We start from the raw sequence: 20,533 nt of genomic DNA on the forward strand, positions 1-20,533 counted from the left end.
GAACAAAACTTGAGCAGGTAATCCTGGTTTAAGGTTGCCTAATTTGCTAAATAGGTGTAAAATGAGAATAACACAATAATTGCAACTGATGACTTTATTTCACTCATCAATGAACACCAATTAATTAAAATAATAAAATACACACTTCTGCCTAATTAAAACATGAATATATAAAATTATACAATATATAATCCTGCTACATATACACAGGTTGGCATTTTGCCCTTCTTTTCTTAACTTTTTTTTTATATGTGGAATAAACATCCAACTCCTGTGGTGACCCATATAGCTACGACCTCCAATGTCTCCATTACTTTAGTGTACACTCATTATTTACCAGCAATTAATATAATAAATACCTATGTTTTCGGAAATGCTTTTTCTTCCAAACAAATACATCAGTAATAAAAAAATGACAAATTGTGTATTTACATAAATTCAGTCTCCTTTGAATTTTTTTTTCAGCCTCAAAACATTTCTCACCGTAGTGGTGAGCTTAACCTCAGTAATTTGTTGTTGTTGTTGTGGGGTTTAACGCTATTTTTCAGCGCACGACTATACATGGCGGCCAGTATTAATGGTGGAGGAAGAACCAGGGGAAACCCCCCTGGAAAGAACCACTGACCCACGAGAAGCTACTGGCAAGCTTTCTCACATAGCCACATTGGCTGAACCTCAATAATAGGTTAACAACTAGTAGCTGTCGAACACTTCACAGTGCGACAGGGCTAGGCCGATAAACTAGACCTGCAACCGTAATGATATTGATGTTAGGGTTACCCCAACATCGATATCATCACAGGTGAAGGGCTGATTTATCGGCCTTCGACAGAGCTAGCTACCACAAACATTGCATATTTTCAATGGCACGAACGTAGTCTGTTTCAAAATAGATATTCATTGTTATCTTAGTTTTTATCATATTTTGCATCTCTGACTGTAGCTAGTGCCAACAGAGACATGAATATCCAACAGTGAGAAGTTGTAAGCATATTTTTTGAATTTCATCTGACCAAAAGTGCACCCCAGTGTACATTGCATAGGGTGAAGATTTGGGGGGACACGGGACAAAACAATGCAGGAAACTCATGAGCCCATGCTCAATGTACAGCACTGTAGTCATGGTTCTTAACAGGCATGTACCCATGAGTTTTGACACTTGGAATTAAAACGCGACCCATTTCTGATACATGGAAATTTCATCCTTCACAATTTTTTGAAGCATGATAACTTCAGACAGAACATGTCTTAATTACTCCATATTCACCTCAGACACAAGTTCCTACCAAGTGCATGCTGTCTATATTTTACTGTGTGTGCCAGGGATTGTCATTTCCTAGACTATGGTTTACACTTTATAGGCTAATAATATAGCTCCATTAGCATCAATACAAACAGGTCACTGATGTCACACTTAGGTGGTCGTAACTGAGTCAAGGTTAGATCGCCTTCAGATTATCTTTGCCATTTTTAATAGTTAAAGGAAGAGGGAATCACAGCTTGATTGGATTAAAATTGTGATCAAATATAGGCGCTTGTTTCATAGCCTAACAAATAATAATCAGTCGGACCAAACTGCGCAAAATATAGCAGCTCATGAAATCAGTTGTCAAGTGTAAGTGGTAAAACCGAGTTTTACATGACATCAATCTGCTTCAATCGGCAAAATGTCAAAAAATGTCACGATTGAATAAAATGAGATGGAAATAAGTTTGTTGCATTTCATGCATTTGTTAACTGATATACCACAAATAGTCAATGAAGAATATGTTATCTTCTGGCCCAGTCTTAGAAATGACCTGCCAGTTATAATCAGTCTAACCCATAGGCTCTAAAGGAAGAAGAACATAACAATAATGAAGAGATTTATTGTGTAGAAATCAGATCACATGGTTCCTATGAAAAGAATTATGCTGCTGCTAAATAATAACATTGCTTTTTGATTATTTTAGGATTTTAGCTTTTGAGCAGATATTTAAAATTAAGTTGATAATGTCTTGAATTTTTAAAATTAAATATTTTAAAATTTCTTAAGTGCTCTTTCAGAAATTGATAATGCATACACAGTGAAAATCTGCTTCTGCATATGAAGAAAAAGCAAATTTACTGTTTATTGTGCTCTTTCAATTTTGCTTGTGTGTATGTGTGTGTCTGTGTTTCAGATTTTTAATGTAGCTTTTAAAAATATTCAGTCATATCACTACGATGTCTGCAGTGTGGTAGTTCATAGTGATGTCTAGCACTTGAACATCATGCCGCAAACATGCTGCATCATGTCCCACCCAGTTACGTATCCTGACACCAGGCGGATTAGACATTACTCTAACCAACCTCATAATTCTGAGTGCCTAGCTAAGCAGTTGCTAGTACTATTTTTATAAGTGTTTGGAATGACTTGATGGGGTTTTAACCTGCGACCTCCCACATCCGAGGCCGACACTCTAACCACTTAGGCCCCTGGAGTGGTTTCAGTTTTACTTTCCGAGACCACATGAACTGTCATTTTCATCAGACGAATATCTTAATAGTGATACAAAAATAAAGGTCAATCCAAGTAGGCAAAATTCATGTAATTGCATGTTAATTTTCTCCTAAATGACAGCTGTATAGCAAATAATCTTGTCCTTTACCTGTACCATCTTTCATCAGATGTAAATATGAAACTAGATGGATCAAAATAAATTGTGGTTATAGCTATGTTAAAGAATGATCATGAACACTTATAATCACACTTAACTGAGACGTCATTAATAATAGGATGCATTCAAATTTATTTTTTTATTATAATTATGAGAGATAGTGTGGGGCAATGAAAGCATAGGTAGATAGGGAATCATTAGTAATAACTCAGCAATCCAATGGTGTAGAATACTAACAATGAAAACCAACCAAGTTCTCATCATTATCAAACTCTGAACCACCAATTAGGCTCAAATGCACAACGCTTTGCAAAACGGTGTTTAATGACATTTACAAGTTTCAACTAGATACTGATGTACATATCATTACAATGATGCAACCCTTGTCATGCAAGCTAATCCATAACTTTAGCTGTAGGTACAAGTTTAGTTTGCATTATGGGAAAACATTCAAACTATTTGCACATAATCTCTGATCTAGACAGAGTCAGAGCTCCAAATGTTAGTTATGTTTCATATGAAAGAATGCTTGGAAAATTTGAAGAACTGATTTTGTTATGATATGTTGTGACTTATGCATCTAGCACCATAACTTTTAAGGACAGTATAAATGGGAGTAATAGTATTTACTGAAACCAGTTTTAAAGAAAAGAAAACAATGCACACTTTAATATTACCTGATTGCAATTACAATCTATGTATATATGTTTCGATCACACAAATGATAAATTGAATTTATTTACATTTCAATATTACATATCTTCGCTGACTTAGAGAACATACGTGACAATCCTTAATGAACATACAGCATATAGTAATTGTCTGGTCGAGTATTTTAATCACATGCAAACATATTGATTTCTTATAATGTCTACATAAAGAGGAGTGTAAATATTTCACATACTGGAATAATTTATGATTAAGGCTTATCCATCAATGCATCCATGAATTGGAAATCAATAGGGTTTAAGTTTATTGTACCTATGACTGGTAAATGGAAAATGGACTGTAATGCAACCAATATTTCCTGTACGTGATGTTTTTCTCAACTTGGTGCAGGACACAATACACTGAAATCAAGTTACAAATGAGGATACCAAGGGTCATGACTTTGTCATTTTGCAGCAACACAAGAGTACCCTCGGGTAATATAGTACACATTAGATGGAGAACTCGCCCTTATTTTGACGCAGTGTCATAAACTCATGTCTTGAGAGAACGCGTCTCACTTTGATGTCACAAACGCAACATTTGTTTACACGATCAACATCGAGTCACACAGACAGAAATATTTGCCAAAAATCCTATTATTATCATTTGAGAAATAAAGAATCATACCATGAAAAAACTACATTTAACTAGTTCTCCTTGTTTCAATCAGTAAGACCTCGTAAAAATCATTATCAGAAATTGTCACAGGGCAAATAAATTTCCCACCATAATAAGGATCCAGCCTGCTACACAACAATGTGTTTGCCACGTTTGTCATACTGGTTACTGCATCAGTAATACTTGTAAGAACCATACACACAATTACAAAGTTTTATATGGAAATGCCATTAGTGATATTCTGAGGTGCTTCTTTTGTTATTACAACCAGTGGAAATTTACAGTAAACATTATTATATATTTCATAACTTAATCAGCATCCTTTATATTATTTATTATTGAACAATATTCTTTTATTATTTTCTGTCTGATAAATAGCAAATTTTCAGTCAGCCCTTTAGAGAATCTCGATATTTATCTTATAGTGTAATTGATAATGGCAAGAATTACAAAAAATAAAAATCAAACCTCCTGTGACGTTTTGTCATCTGTATCTGATTATTAACACTTTTAGGCCAAACAATATTTGTGTCTACCATAACTATTTTATATTACCAACCCTAGCACTGACCACCACTATTTTATATTACCAACCCTAGCACTGACCACCAACCCAGCCCGTAAAAATAATTATATATATATATATATATATATATATATATATATATATATATATATATATATATATATATATATATATATATATAATGCTTAAACTAAAAATATTTTAAAAAAATACCTACCTACCTACCATAATTTAAAAATCAGTGCAATAGGAAACACGCATATTTTCTTTTTTCGGCCTTAGAGACATAAATTAGGAAGGATGCACACATGTTTTGAAGTTTAACAGCCACAACCCCCAACTCCCCCGTACATTCAAAGATTGAGGCTCTGTTCATTAATAGCGCTGTGTTATATCGGGCTCTATATTATCGCGGCAAACGGGATTTTCCGATTAATTTTGGACACGCACCATCTAGCGGTTGTTTACAGATGTAAAGCTGTAGCCAGTAAGGATGCAAATATCTTATAGCACAATTTCCTTTAAAATGTCAACATTTCTTATAAGTTTACAACGAAAAAGAATGAACATCACTTTTTGTAAAGCGCATGCAATTACGTTGATTATCATATAAAAAAACTCCAGTCAAACTTGCGACAAGACAAGACAAGACAAGATAAGATAAGAATTCTTTTTTTTCATACTACATAGTCCATACATCTAAATTAAAATATAAATATAAAGTAAAAATATTTTAAACATAAAAGAACATTTGTATCATACGTACAAGTATACATATGTATCTACAACAATTAACTGAGCTCTGCATTGTTAATAATGAAATTAAGTGGCACATTTAAAGAGTAATTTGTTCCATCTACTACTAATATAAGAATTTAAATGAATGCCATAATTCCAAAGAAATTCCAATATACAGTTCTTCTGTTAGATAGTCTTGTCATCATTGAGAATAACTACTTTCTCATTACTTCATCAAAACTGAATACATTATAATTTACAAACATGTTGAAGGCACTGTTCCATCTAGGAAGGCCTAATATAAAACGAAGACTATTATTATAACCAATAACTAGTTTTCTTTTCAAACATTCACTAAAGCTATATATGCATTGGCTTTGATTACGAAATATATTCAGTGTATTGTCTTGTGTTTGATGATTATAGGTCATATACTAATGGTGAGATACATGTTCTTACAAGGTTAAGCTTGGAATTTCATCCCATGGTAGTCAGTATGAACCACAACTGACAAAATGTTGTGTGTGATCATACTTCTGGTACATAAATAAGAATACTAGAACAGCTAAACTTTCTTGAAATCAGTAATATTTCAATAATAATAATAATAATAGCTTTTTTTATATATTTACATTTATTTGCCCATATTGCATTTAAAGTTCATATAAAGTTAAATAATAATTGATCTTAATTTGTAATGTTGTTATTCATAGATTTCCACTTTAATTACATTTATGTGTTCGATTTGATCATTGAATCCTTTCGTTTATTGTGGAAATATTCTGCTTGTACAAGAGTGGACATCCCTTCTCATTGGTAAGTTGCAATTTACGTTCATGGTATAACTACCAATTGTACATTCCCAGTTGGGCGGAGCTTAAGGCGCAGGGAACATTGTGTTCAGAAATAAACAACAAAACTAGCTATGATTGGTACATCATGTAAGAGGTGTACTTTTTGTCAGGCTTAAAATAAACTTGAGCCTCTTGACAACATGTGAGATCATGTTAATTTATATCTAGATCGCATTTTGTATTTTTTATGATTTTTTAAAAATGTGGCTGAAATTTTAGTGAAAATGCGTCTGTTGTGACTGGATAACTCTTACCCCGGACTAGTTCCAACATAGTTAACTCTTAAATGCAATGGGGTACCTGATTCTGTCCTTGTCAAATTGACAATCTAACATTGTTCTCTATGACAGTGTGTGACACGCATGCTGAGGTAGGATAGAAAGACAGGCACTTGATTCAGGGGTAAACTAGTGTGTACACCACCAATTAACATAAGGTAACTAACTCTCGCTAGTCACAATCTGACTCCTCGATGACTTCGACCTAATTTACCGATACTATCTGCGCATTCAGTCACTCGTAACGTACACCACTGTAAAGAAGACACGCCACACCTTTTATCCATTACCATTTATGTAATCGTACTGATTCTGAAGGACCAATTTTGCGAAAAATTAATCCGTTGCTTCGTGTCTTTCACACACAGATGACAATTCCACGGCACAACTTCCGGTTTACTTCGTAGTGAATGCGATTATTGGACAGGATGTAAATAAACAATGAATACATATAAATAAGAACTATCAAAATTAAAATTAAAATTAAGTTCATTTTCTTTCAGGATCATTTAGTCAATATTGTTTTGTCGAATCTTTTCAACTAATCTGTACATTCACTATATTTTACTTTTCTAATAGAGGTCACGACACTTTCACAGCTGCATAAAAGGAGAGACATCCCAAATGTGATATCTCAAAAAGAGGGAAATTCAAAATATTTTTTCTTAATACGGAAATCGCTAAAACCCAAATGTTATGCACGACATAAAGCTTAAGAAAAATCTGGTTAATACAGGGAATGACAGAAAATACAATCTCAACGTGGCATGTGCTGGCCAGTATATTAAAGTTAACAATCCCCTTCCCACCCATTCCTTGCCAATCACAGGTGCTCAACGCGAGCTTGATGATGATACAAATCCAATAATCTCTTTTATAGTACGATAGGGTGCTGTGTCAGAAAGGGTCATGTGGGTAATCGGAGAAAGGTTTGCCTCTCAGTATGATTTTTTTCCCCTTCAGATTATTTTTTTTTACTACCTGTGTTGCCAATGGTATCAATTTTGTATTTTTAAAACAATAATAAAAACGGGTGATGGTAAATTACTGGAAGTTATGGGAACCAAATTTCAAATTGTCAAGTAGATTCACAAATATTTCTTGCTCTGATTTATAGACCACAAACTACTACATGAACTGTATTATTTTGAAGAAAAAAATATTGATGGAAAAGAGAACAAATCACCATGGATCCAAACAAATCACAGTAACCCACTCCAATACCCGAAAATTATATGGTCGGCCCCAAATATAATATGGAGTAACCTGGCTAATCTGACTTCCAAGTATCCTTATACTCATATGGACATCCAAATCTGCTTGATGGAAACTCTGCAAACAATATTAAACTTGCAACCATCCAATGTTACCACGGGCACTTGATTGTGGAGTTCGCTTATAACACACTTACCAATTAATTGGGTTACCATTATACGCCCTCCCCAATAAAATGCTAGTATACGAATATAATTAATTTTGTGTTTAAAAAACAGTGGAAATTATATATATTTATTGTCATTTTCTTGAGATAGTGCAGTAGGGAGTGGAAACATTTTTAGATTGTGACAGAAAGTGGGCGTCGTTCTGACAACGTACTCCACAAATGGGAGAGATATGCTCATCTGTTTCTGTTCCATTGGCTGTAATCTTTTTATTTCTCCAATTCATTTAATATTGGTAATTTACCATGCATTTCTGGATTGTTACTGTTAAAAGTTAATGTCATTCTTCTATATTCCTTCCATGTGTAATTGTTGATATTTGTAAAACATCACTAGATTATTTGGATTACCTATCCATTAAAACAACTGAATTGCTGTGTTAATTCTCTCTCTCTCTCTCTCTCTCTCTCTGACCACTCCGGTGGACTAGTGGTTAGAGCGTCTGCCTCAGATGTGGGAGGTCGTGGGTTCGATCCCCGGCCGAGTCATACCAAAGACTTACAAAAATGGTACTAACAGCTGTCTCGCTTGACGCTCAGCATTAAGAGGTTAGTGTTAGGACTGGTCGGCCTGGTGTCAGGATAATGTGACTGGGTGGGACATCATGCTACATATCTGCGGCATGATGCCCCAGTGCAAGACATCACTATAAACTGCCACATTGCGGACATCGTAGCGATATGACTGAAAAATTGTTAAAGCTACGTTAAAAATCTAAATCACATCACATCACATCACATCACATCACATCTCTCTCTCTCCCTAATATATATATATATTAGCACACTTAAGTCAATTCACCATCTCATCGTGTAAAACGTATGAGAAGCTACTATAAAGAAATGTATGAGCCAGGCAAGCTTGCCCTATTCAACATGGAATACAGGAATGAGGTTATAATAATTGTAAGGAAAGCAAAAGTAATTAGCATGCTCAGATAATGTAAAAGGAATAAAGACAATAATTGAGGACAAGAGGCTTCGTTTTTGTGAATCCTTTTAATTATTTACAAATTAAATATAAACTTGGGCACTGAGCTTTAATATACAGAACCCTACTTTGGAAGGTTAATGTTGAAGCAACATTAATATTACCAAAATGTATGTTTTGGGCAAACTGACAGAATGAGACACACAACAAATGATTTTCCTCTGAGGAGTTATAGCTAAGGTGGATTCAACCAGTATCAATTAAACTTTTGTTATGAGGTGTGGTATTCAAATAAATCAGTGAGCTGATTTGTTAATTACATGGTCTATTTCAAACTTCATAACAGTATACATAACACCTAGCTTTCAAAATCGACATAGATACATCTATGTTTTATCACTATACCATACATACTCGCTTATAAGTCGAATCTAATTGCAAACAAAAAGGATCCTGATCCGCTGTAGCATAATAAACCTGCAGATCAGGGTCATTGTGGTTCTACTTACTATTCCTATCAAACTGCAAAGACCCAGACATGCCAGCATATTATGCGACGGCACATATGGGTCACTAAAGTTAGCATTTAGGCTCATCTTATAAGCAATTATATGCATTGATTTTCATAAATATTCCAAAGCATAACAGTTAAAAACCATTGTATAATCATCTTAACTGATGCTATCATTGTTATTGGGATCAAATCTAGAGATGTGAGACAAGGCAATCCTTACCATCACTGATCTAAGCAATCCTAATGAAATCCGAATTCTGAATAATTGGAATATATGATGCAATAGTTTGATCATCAATTTGCCTATGATCTGGAAAACCATATTCGTTGCGAATACTATTGTGTATTATATATTGGAAACATAAATATAGAATTACAAAATGCTGAAAACGTGAGGTGAAATTTGTGAAAATTAAATCTACCCTATAAATTGTTCAATTATTATTCTATCATGATAAGACAACTTGGTATTATTCCTGATCAGTTTTATAGGTGTGTGGTAAGACAATCCTTACCATCGCCATTCTATACTCTGATGCAGATTTTAAATCAAAAGTGGACTAATCTACAATGAATTAAAATAAGTACAAAATATAAGAAACTTAAATGCAAAATAATATTTAAGGCATACAACATTTTGTTTCATTGAGAAGAGGTCTGAATCAAGAAGGTATGTCATATAGTCAATACTGTGAAAACAGCGAAGAAACTTTTGCAGTAGGAATGTCACAATCTTTGTACACTATAAATCATTGTAACGGAATTGCAAAATCCTACATAGCCAATATCGTGCCACTACTGGACTTGGATGTATGTCATCCAAACGTAGATCAAAACATAATGAATAACAACACAAATGCAGTTTCATATGACATTTTGAACAATCTTTTCCTTTTCCAGATTCTCACTAGGTCCAATAAATAAATGTGTTAAACAGAGGGAGAATTTCAAGGAGCCCAAATTTAATTGGGGGATACTTTCCAAAAAGCACATATCGGTGCATATTTTATACACTTACCACTATTTTTTGCAGTTGTTGAGCTACCGTCAGCAGGAGGGTTCTTATGGTGATATGTAAATACTATTTTCGAATTAAAATCTATGTTTGGCGACTTGTAAATCCACGTGGAATATCACAACCGCCTTTCCTGTTACTGTTTTTAATATAACGCGGTAGATAAGGCTGTTACCAAACATCGGTAAGTGTTTAAACTCTACGCAGTTGTGTTCCTGAAAGGTTTGTATGCAATACATATCTTGTATCAGTATTGACACAGATAGGGGGAGGGGGTTGATTTATCGGACTATGTTTAAGATACAGATGGTCCTAATGACAATATTATTTTCTTCTATTACGTTTTGAGATTTTACAGGCACACTCACTGACTGCATTAATATTAATGTTATTTATATCTATTAATATGTGATTGTGTACATAAATACATACGTACATATTTACTTACATGCATTCATGCATGCATACATACATACAAGCATGCATACATACATACATCCATAAATACATACATGCATGCATGCCTGCCTGCCGGCCTACCTACCTACCTACCTGCATGCATGCATGTCTGCCTGGCTGCCTGCATACATACATACATGCCTACCTACCTACCTACCTGCCTGCCTACCTACCTACCTACATACATACATACTGTACACAACTCAATAGTAGCTAGGGAGCTTATGATGTCGCAAATAGATTTTGATACAGTACTGGTAAAAGTCTAACATAAAGACTCCAAACGTATACATACTGATGGCTAATAACAACCACATTAACACGGCCCAAATAGCATGGATGAAATTTGTGCATCTGTTAACTTAGTAATAAAAACGAACTCCAAGATTTGATTTGCAGAGGATTTTAATCTTTCTAAGATGGTTTTGAAAAATTTATGTTCCACTGGGAATCGCAAATTTCCAAAGTACATGTACTACAGTAGTGTAGTGGGACCCTTTAGCCTCAGTGGGGAAATCCAGTCAAAAAGGTCAAAAGGCATTATAGCCTCAAGATTTATAGCCTCAGTGGGAATTAGCATTACGGACCCCCCTTGTTAACATAGAGGGCATCGCTTAGGTCTCCTTCTTTTCCTCAAACTTTGTCTCACTTCTGGCCCATAAATCAAAACCCTCTTTAAACAGCCTTGCCTCTCCAAGTAAATCCTTCTCTTCCAAACGCTTGTGTCCGTTATCCTGACAATGGTCCACGATGATCGGACATACATGGGTAAGTCTGTACGAAACAGCATTGAAGATACGAGAGTGGAGGATTCTACGTCGGTCCACATGTTGGTGACGTGAACAGGTGAAGGAATGCAGAGAACTGCGGTTATTTATAAGGAAAAGGAGGATTGAAACGGATTGAGTTGGTTGACCAATCCAAACACGCGTTACAAAATTCAGTCACCACACGTCCAATCTGAAGAGAGCAGTCTGTGACGTGACATTCCCTATATAGAGGCGCTAGCGTCTGTGCGCATTCAATCCATGCGACAGTTTTCAAACATGACGGAACATGAATTGGGGTGCACCGGCCGTGGAAACGAAAAGCGATGGAATGGCATCGACTACCCAAGTCAACCCGGACTTACTTCCAGAAGAGGTTAATTTTAATTGGGATTTTGTGGATTTTCTTTTGCAAGAATTTGTTCCAGAACCAGTACCCTCGCCACCTTTTCCTTCTTTACCACACGTGGAGAATTTTAAACAGAGACAGAAAGAAGAATATGAGAAATTTATACAGCAGCAAAAGGAAGCAGAACAAGCTTTTCTCCTACAGCAACAACAGCAAGAAGAAGAGGTAAGAAGGAAACAACAAGAAGAAGCAGCAAAGAAACAAGGGTGTGAAAGTCAAATGGTCACGATACTGTTAGACATTTTAGCGGAGTTAAGAAGTCTGAAACAAATGTATCAGACTTCTTTATTACGACTGAAGAGAAAAAGACCTTCCCGAGCTAAACAACCCAGTCCTGTGACTACACCTGCCATACCACCCTTAGTGATTTCTACCAAATCATCAATAGTACGCAGTCCAGAAGTAGGCCTTTGCCGTGGCAAAGGATTAAGGCAGTTAAAGTTGATTGTTTAAATCAAAAAATACCCAAAGGTCCTTTTCAGGGCCACCCATTTCTCTCGAAAAGAGATAGTATTTCAACTGCCAACATCAATTAAAACTCAAAAAGCCCATTTTTTTTCCCCTTTTGTATGTGTGAATGTATGAGTGCATGAGTGTAGGTTCTTATTCTAAAAATCAGAACCAAGCGACATGTTTTATGCCTGCTCTATTCTGGTACAAATTTTTACAATCCAATTCACATCACAACACTTTAAAAAGTTCATAGGCTTCTTCTGTGTCTGTCTTCACTCTCTGTTTTTTTTTTAAAATTTCTTCACTTTCACAGTTTTTTCCTCCATTTCTTTCTCACTTTCTCCCCTTTTTTTTTCTTCTCCTGTTTCTCTTTCTGCACGTGTCTGGGTTCTTCCTTGGGGGAGTGTACCTCTTCTTCTTCTTTATAATTCCTCTCTTCTTCTTCTTGCTCCTTTTGTTTCTTAGGGCAATCTGGAGACCAATGTCCTTTTTCTTGACAATGATAACAGGTATCTTGACTTTTGTCTTTTCTAACTCCTGTTTTGCTTTTGTGACGGTCTGGACACTATGAAGACCAATGCCCTTTATTCTTACAGATATAGCAAGTATCTTGACTTTTATCTCGAAAGGAGGGTCAGTAGTCCCTCGGCTTGTCTGAAGAAAATTTTCTGATGACCCCTCGCAAAGCTCCGGTGAAAAGTTCGATCTGTGTAGGCTCTTCCATCGTTCTGCTCACTTTGAGAGTGAAATGAATAGTGGAAGGCAAGTCACACACCCTTTATATATATGATGGTCTGCCATGGATATAAAGTGACCCATGGTGTATAACACGTAGTCATTTGACTTTTCGCAGTCAAGATGAAACGATCGAATCAATTCGAGAAGAAAGAAGAAGAAGAAAGTAAGAGGCAGAAACGTGATTTATTGCCTCGTACAATAGCTGAAGTCTTGGCACAAATTCATGCCAGTGATTTTGAAGATGACATGAGTGAACCAGCATCCAGACCCAGCGATTCTACACCCAGTCAAAGTTCACCACCCTTAGTAAACCCTGAAAAGTACTATCACATTTGAGAGACGGAAAAGCGCTCCGCTAGAAAATTTAGAACCACGGCTTACACGTACAGGGTGAAGTTTAAAGATTTCACGTCCGACGTACGATTAGAGAAAGCAGAGGGCTTCATCACTGAGGTGTGGGATTCTTTGCTAACCACAATGAAACACCAATGTCAAACCAAAGAAGACGATCGCTTGAGACTTTCCGTTCATGACGATGGTTTGAAATCCCCTGTTTGTATCGAGTTTAGTAGCCCAGCAGAATTGACCACTTCCAAAGTCATGGACAAGATACAACACATTCACCAATCCAATGACCGATTTCACATCACCAACAGAAAAGCGACACTGTTCATGACTCACGTCTCTCCCCAAGGGAACCGGACAACGCAGAAAAGTGTTATTGGTAGACGACGTTCGCAGCATTAAGCGTAGCCTCGTCCAAATTAACAACCATCAAGACCACATGTGTTTAGCCCGTGCCATCGTGGTGGGACGAACGTATGCCAACAAGAACGACACGGCAGAATGGAAAAGAGCCTGGAAAACTTTTTGACAATCAGACCGTGCCAAACAACGAAATGAAGCAGAACTCCTATTACAACAAGCCAGTCTGTCCAAAGATACACCCTGTGGCATTCCTGAAATGCAAAAATTGCAAGATATCCTAGCTCCACGCTACACCTTGAAAGTGCACCCTCAAGAAGTGCGCGGGGCTCTGTTGTTTCGAGGCAAAGATTTCAAAGACGGAAAATACATTCACGTCTATCATCACGATGAAAATTTCGATACCATTACCAGTATAACTGGATTCCTGGGATACGGTTATTACTGTTAGAAATGTGACTATGGCTATAACAATTGAGAGCAACACAAGCATTGTGGATCGAAATGCTTAGGATGTTTGGCCTCTCAACCCTGTCTGGACGAAGGACAAGAACGATTGCATTGCTCTGCTTGTCTGCGCACTTTTGTCAGCTCTGACTCCCCTACCGTGAAGTCAGACGCTCTCTTTCCCTTGTCGCTATACAAATCCACTATTCCATTTCCCTTGAGGCTATACAGTGCCAGGGTGTACTAAAAAAGTCTTGAGGCTGTACAGTCCCAAGGGGGGTCCGTAATGCTAACTCCCACTGAGGCTATAAATCTTGAGGCTATAATGCCTTTTGACCTTTTTGACTGGATTTCCCCACTGAGGCTAAAGGGTCCCACTATACTACTTACTACGAGTTGATTCATTCTCTGAGTGATGGTAACGTAACCCAAATGGTAAATATACCCACCCGTGACAAAAACATCCTTCATCTCTTATTTACAAATAACGTAAACCTGGTATACGCAGGACAATTTCCAGGAATTAGCGACCTTGACATTGTACAAATAGCTGTAAATATTTCACTAAATTTGAAACCTGAAAAATCTCTGAAATTATCTGTCAGTTTTCTCTGGTATAGAAATTGGTAAATATTGTCCTATGTTTAAAAATCTGACCCGTCAAACCCCGAAAATTAAATACGCGTATCATTTACACGTTGTTCATACAAAGTTGTATAATATATTTTGGCTTATTCAATCACTAAACGTAAATTAGCAAAACAATTTCTCCGAACTCCAATATGACTTTTGTGAGAAAAGCTCCTAATATTAGTAAACGAACTTGTAAAGTTATTGCATAACAAAAACGATACTGATACCATCTATTGGAACTTCGTAAAGCATTTCATTAAATTATTGCATGTGTCTATAAAATGCACAACTACTATATTAGGGGTATAACACTTACGGATAAAGTCATTCCTTGATAATCACTCTGCCAGAACTGTTAGACCTATGAGATCTGACATTCGATGTTATATTGTCAGCATTTGTCAATCTCTTTTCACCAGCACCCTCGCCACCCCCACCCCATGAAAAATATTGTATTATTTTTATAATTTATGCTATTTGAATACTTCTGAGCAGTTTTGGGATTATATTTTTGGCGGTCACATAGCCTGGGTTTAATGTTGTTTAGTTCCAAAGACATAAATACAGTAAAGACAGCCGTAAGTGCCATCTCTGTGAGATCTGGCAATAATGCTGAAAATATCAATACTCTGAGTCTTTGTTCTTTAGACCTCCACCATCAGAGTGGTAGGGACTTGTATAGTTAATGCAGCCTTAGTCTGTGTTCAGCCAATCGAATTACCCCGACTCACATTTGTATCACGATATACCTTTGACTTATACCTGTCCATTTACTTTGCATAATTTTTCGCCATTGTTGACCAACAGTATTGATCCACTGTAGATTTGCTGATTGGCCAATGTTTCGACCCAATGTTGGCAACTTTTGGTAGCAAATTGACGTTGACAGTTTTTTAATACACTAATAATCACTCCGCTCCTTCTTAACCACTAACATTTCTCTTAATATTAAATAACTATAACAAAGAAGACTCTTTACAACCGGCTAGAGGGCATAATCGGCATGTTCTGCATTCTACAGCCATAGTGGCGTAACTGCAAATTATGCATCTCATCCCCGCCCTCCTCCACCACCCTCGCAATCCCCACTACCTTAATTCTGTTTATTATGGGTTATCCTTTCAATAAAATTATTGTTTGTCCTCCACTGGTTTTCACCGCATTTTGTTGGGTGGGTGAGTACTTGGGCTACACCACTAACCAACCAGCTAGCATGAATTTAGCTGGGGATGGGGAGAAGATAAAACTCTCAAGAATCTTGCTGTCTGGCTTATATAGGTCACAAGACTAGTTGGATGGGCCATGGAAAATTACAACACTGTTTACTTCCTACCATGGATATATCTCCAATATTTAAAACTTGTTCAAATCACTACACGTATGACCGAAACATTCATACAGACCGATTGAATACATGCCTTAAATAGTCAATTAAATATATTGTACACATGCGCAATCGTTATGATTGGATAGACAAGTAGGTTTAAGGTGGAGGTACAGTATAAAAAATTACCGTAAGAAAGGGATATGTAAATATTCAGGGCTACGTCTTTTTTGGTATTACAGAAATATGAACACGGTATTATGAAGATCAGACTTCAACCCGTTTTCTGCATTCCAGTGAACGTGCGCATTAACTTCATTGTTCAGTTGTATTGAAGACAATCCAACCGGTTGAAACAGGCAGTTTTCAAGTCAACGTGCAAGAAAGGATCCAGTTAATCGACTGAAAAAAGGTAAAATATGATCATGAATGCGCACTGTCGTTTCTTAAAGTTTAATTAAGTTTCTTAAAGTTTAATTAGTTCAAACAGTTGATATATTGCCTAATGGTATTTTTAGTTGAGATACGTACCTAGATTATTCTTGACTGGGGCAAGATGGCAACCATCGTTTGTTTAGTCGACGTGAATAATTACTTGTAAGAGCGTGGGGGTAGGTGGGGAAATGCAAATCTGTAATTTGGTTGGCCATGAAAGTCCCAGCAAATTCTAAATGATTTTAGATAATCAAAGGAGTTTTTTTTATTATCTTGCAGTTTCTTTTTAATGATACAAATATGAATCTTGAAAGTATCAAACATCTTACTTATGCAGACGTTCTGAAGGTTAAACTTCGACTAGAATACTTACCCTGACAGTATCCACTGAAAATGGAAACCATTCTTGTCGAGTATATTGACTTCTACTCTTTTGAAGCACATTAAAAAACATATATGGACTTAGTTAACATACTTTATGATGATATACCACCAGAGAACCTCTGGGGGCCCCGAGTGGCCGAGTGGTCTAAAGCGCTGTCCGTTACGGATCACTGCCATCTCACCTCTGTCTGCGTGGGTTCGAGTCTCATATTCAGCCAATGTGGGTATGTGAGAAAGCTTGCCAGTAGCTTCTTGTGGGTCGGTGGTTCTTTCCGGGGTTTTCCCGGGTTCTTCCTCCACCATTAATACTGGCCGCCATCTATAGCCTATCGTGTGCTGGAAAATGGCGTTAAACCCTACAACAACAACAACAACCAGAGAACCTCTGACACCTTTGGCTGAATGCGGAATGTAAGTAGTATCATAATGGGTGGGTTAGAATTCGGTAGCTAAATACCGTCTATATCCCATGATTTCATAATTTTTTAATCACACTCACACTGGAATAAAGTCAGTGAGACTAAAATTTCGGTAATAAAATACTTTTAGCGCTAGCGTGAAGGATTTTGCAAAGTCAGCAACATAAAACAATGTAGCCATCACTAATTTTTGTTTGAAACATATTTGCGAATTCTTTGGAAACCCAACGAGAGAATTATTGGAAATATAACAGTAAGACCAACAAGAACGCTATCACCGCATGTGCAGACAATCTTGTCTTTGAATATGTTGCCAACATAGATGTCGTTTTTCAAGCATACTGGGTGTTTTTTGCTTGCATGAATGATTTGCCCCCAAACTCAACTAGTTTAAATGGTTTAACCCTCGCATAAACGATTTGGAAAATGTGCTAGTGTAAAACTCCCCTTTGCTATTGAAATTTAAATTCTTTTATTTCGGAATTTTCTAAGTCTTGGGTTTATTTTACATATCTGAGAACTCTATAGTGAAACCAACAAGCTTTCACAATGCCATCTAAAGTGGAGAACTTTATTTTAAATCTTACTCAAGAAAGGTTAGCGTCCTTGAAAAAGGATGAATTACTCCAGCTTGCCAGACAATATGATCTTTATGAGACGAACGCTTCTGCCACATGGCCGAAGTGGTTAGCGCGTCCGCCTCGGATACAGGAGGTCGCAGGTTTGAATCCCTGTGGAGTCCTACCAACGGCTTATATAAGGTACTAGCAGCTGCCTCGCTTGCCGCTCAGCATTAAGAGGCTAGTGTTAGGACTGGTCGGCCTGGTGTCAGGGTAATGTAACTCGGTGGGACATCATTCTACATGTCTGCGACTTGATGCCCCAGTGCTAAACATCAATATAAACTGCCAAACTGCAGACGTCATTGCGATATGACTGAAACGTTTTTATAGCTACGTTAAACATCCAAACATACACACGCACATACATACACAAAGTGTAATTTTTGGCAAAGCTCGTGAAAAGTGAACTTCCCTTTCGGTATAGCAAGGTGCTGATTATGACCTGTTTAAGGAATGTATCTTGAAGGGTTATGAGTTGGTACCTGAGGCATATTGATAAAGGTTTAGGAACTATAGGAATTATATAGTTTAGGAACTAAAGAAAGGAAACTTGGCAAACCCATGTCGAATTTGCAAGAGATGAAGATAGAGTTTTTTGATAGGCGATGCTCAGCGAAGAAAGTTGGTCAAGACTATGATAACCTGAGACAACTCATATTAGTTGAAGAGTTCATGAAATGCCTCCATAGTGACAATAGGACCCACCCTGATGAAGAAAAGGTTGAAACTTTAAAAAATGTGCTAGTACAGCTGATGATTATTCCTCATCCCACAAGGAAGAGAAAATAATGGATAAAGGGCAATATCAGAAAGTGGACTAGGCAGAGAAAATAATGGATAAAGGGCAATAAATATCAGAAAGTGGTCAAGGCAGAGAAAATGATGGATAAGGGCAATATCAGAACGTGGTCAAAGTCTATCTGGAAAACTAAAATTGTGACGTGTTTAAAACAAAGTTAGCAACTAATCGGTTACTAGAGAAAAGCAAGAGTACAAAGAAGAATTATACATAACTATTGCAAATAAAGCATGCAAGGAGAAAACAGGAGAAAATCATTTGAACATGTGTTTAAATTATGGATGAGATGCAAGTCAATCAGATGAAAAGTTGCTAAATTTTCCAAAGAACTGAACGATGACCACATACAATTCACACGAAATTCTATGCCTTGCTGGAATGTTGTGATTCAGATTGGCAGTGGTTATATCAGCACCCAGCGCTAGTTTGGTAACATTTAAACATACGAATTTCAAATTCATTATTCAGTGTGAAGGTACTGATGTATTCGCAGTTAAACGTATACTGGCTTCTTTACTTTAGATGCATTTGCTATTTTGGATGCGTTTGTGCCTTTAACAACAATTGCTATAATAGTTATCATTACTGAAGCAACTGTTTACCATATAACAAAATTTCCTAAAGAGAGTAAATTAGGCAGTACTATTCAAAATCTCTTGAATGGTTCAACATTTATGGTTTATTTTGTCTCATGGTGTTTGACAGCTTCCATGTTGTCCCGAGTCAAAGGGGTCTAAAGAGGAGCACATCATATGACAAGATCAATGTCGATATCATCATTACAAACACATTTAGGTTTTCTAAAATTTAGTCATCTTTATTAGTAATTTAACACGCGGGACATTGGCGTAACACTGTAATATTTAATGATTTGTTTAAGATCTTGCAATTAAATTATTCTGAAATTTACATCACTATGGTTCCTATGTCTCAGGTATCAATTTCTGTGTATTTTTCAACACTATATTTTTCCATTGTTTTCTGTATGATATATTTTGTACAAGTTGACAATAGCTCTTGTTTCGCCCCTTATCTGAAATATACATTGATATCCACAGGTTTATTATTTTTTAAAGCAATTGCATTTTACATAATTCACATTGCTTTAAGTGAACTTGTACGTCATTAGCTTTCATCCAGATTAAGATTTATATTCATCAAACTTACAAATACACTTGCAATTTAAATGCATTATAGTGAGACCAAATTAATACGAGAGCAAGGTAAGCGAATAACCCAAAATGTACTTTCACCAAAGCCATATGATCCATGTGGAGAAGAATGTGATTGATAACCTATAAAGCTTAAGGAAAGAATAGAAAGAGACTAAAATGTCGAAGATCATGAAAATACAATAGCGCAAAGTGCCGCAAGTATACTACGTGAAAGAAATGAACCTATACAAATAGCTCAAATCACACTTACTATTATATGATTGGCTATGGTGCAGATGTTTTACGAATTTTGTTTTGGTAGTAAATGAAAGTTGTTTATTGTGTTAAAGGTGATGACATAAGTCTGTACAAGAAAACCTTTTAAGACTATGACACTTTAACAACTATAAAACTCTCAGTTTGTATCCTATTGACATCACTTCTAAACCTAATTTCGTTTCACAATTTAGGACATGCTTCTTCTGTACAAAATATATGCTCTCCTTCGAATACGTTCCC

At 36.4% G+C, this 20,533-nt stretch overlaps 1 protein-coding gene across 2 annotated transcripts in view; it reads left to right on the forward strand.

Annotated features, from left to right (window-relative positions):
* LOC149800055 (uncharacterized) overlaps positions 1–20,533 on the forward strand; it is a 323,160-nt gene that overhangs the window by 31,585 nt on the left and 271,042 nt on the right. For both annotated transcript variants that reach the window (XM_089959611.1, XM_089959612.1), the window contains exon 2: positions 16,443–16,612. The gene's annotated coding sequence lies outside the window, so the exon portion shown is untranslated. The remainder of the gene's footprint in view (positions 1–16,442; positions 16,613–20,533) is intronic.

This window comes from Sinohyriopsis cumingii, chromosome 5, assembly GCF_028554795.1.
Source record: "Sinohyriopsis cumingii isolate HCF-2022 chromosome 5, ASM2855479v2, whole genome shotgun sequence".
In the NCBI taxonomy this organism is placed as follows: domain Eukaryota; kingdom Metazoa; phylum Mollusca; class Bivalvia; order Unionida; family Unionidae; genus Sinohyriopsis; species Sinohyriopsis cumingii.